Raw genomic sequence first — 1,359 nt, forward strand, 5'->3', positions numbered from 1 at the left:
GCAGTATAATTCTGCTATCCTATGCTTTCGTGCTCGCGTAGTCCATCTGTGTTTCCCGTGTTATTATATTCAACAATGGCATACTGATCCACGTTGTGCAATCGTGATATCCAAAAGCGCTCCCCGGTGCTTCCGTGGCTGATCTGCCGTGGAATCGACTTTTGTGGCTCCGCGATTTGCCGTCTATAACTCCCGTTGCTGCGTGTTATCTCACGGTTTAGTGGCTGGACCACCGTCCGTGCAATCGTATTATCTCGCGGTATCGTGGTTGGTCTGTCGTCCGAGCTATTGTGAGCTACCGTAACACTGTGCTCCGTGGCTTGGCTCTACCCTGGTATCGTGCTCCAATGCTCGGTGATTTCCCGCTTATGCTCTCCTGTGGCTTTGTGTTAGGTTCATCGTCTGTGCTTCATGTTCTACCGTGGTGTTATGGAAGAATTGCTTTCCGTGCACCTTACCGTTTCCGTGGCCCGTGTTTTTCAGCATGTTGGGGTGTCATTACTTCAGTTACTTTCCGTGATCCATACGCTCCCATCATATTCTTGCCATTCCAAGTTTTCATGGTAGCGTGCTCGTCCGTGGTTCGTGCTTTTCAGAATGGCTAGCTGCCTTCATTAATTTATTCCTTTTTCAACGTCCGTGGCCTTCTGTGCTTCGTGTTCTTCCCTCTACCTCATCGTGTACATAGTGTGCGCCGGTGTTCCTCTGTTATTCTGTGCCTTTGTTTATCCACTTGCCTCCGCGCTAATTCAATCGCAAACGCTGTTTTTATTTTGTTTGATGTATGCTACATATCGTGGTGAAAAGTGCGCACAATCTCTTAAGGTCGTACACTACGCGCGCGAATACAAAGGAATACGATCCTTTTTTATCGGCGGGGGAGTGGTGTACATGGTTATGTGGGGTGGGATGGTGGGAAGCCACTATATTCACATTTTAAAAGTGTTCGAATATTTAATATTAGTAATAAATTGTGCATCTTTATCTAACGCAAATATAATACCGGTACTTTGGTTTAAATTGATTAGTATTAGTAATAACATGCGTTTTTTTTCTTGCGCAACTAATTAATTTTTTGTAGTACTGCTATAAACGTCTGCAAAAAAAATATGAAATTTTTAAAACATAGTATTACTCAAAAGTTTTGATAGTTTTACTATTTAAAAGTACTACGAAGCCTAAAATATCATTATATATCCTATAAGTACGAAAGTTTCGATTGAGGCCGAAATATGAGTCACCAAATCCTACAATTTTTTTCAACAGCTCCTACGACGATATAGTACGTGTGTGCTTATCGGCGCGTTATACTAATGCTAACCAACGCGCACACAGGCAGCGCCCTTCGCGTGAGGTGGC

Source organism: Phytophthora infestans, genomic scaffold (assembly GCF_000142945.1).
Source record: "Phytophthora infestans T30-4 supercont1.112 genomic scaffold, whole genome shotgun sequence".
In the NCBI taxonomy this organism is placed as follows: Eukaryota; Oomycota; class Peronosporomycetes; order Peronosporales; family Peronosporaceae; genus Phytophthora; species Phytophthora infestans.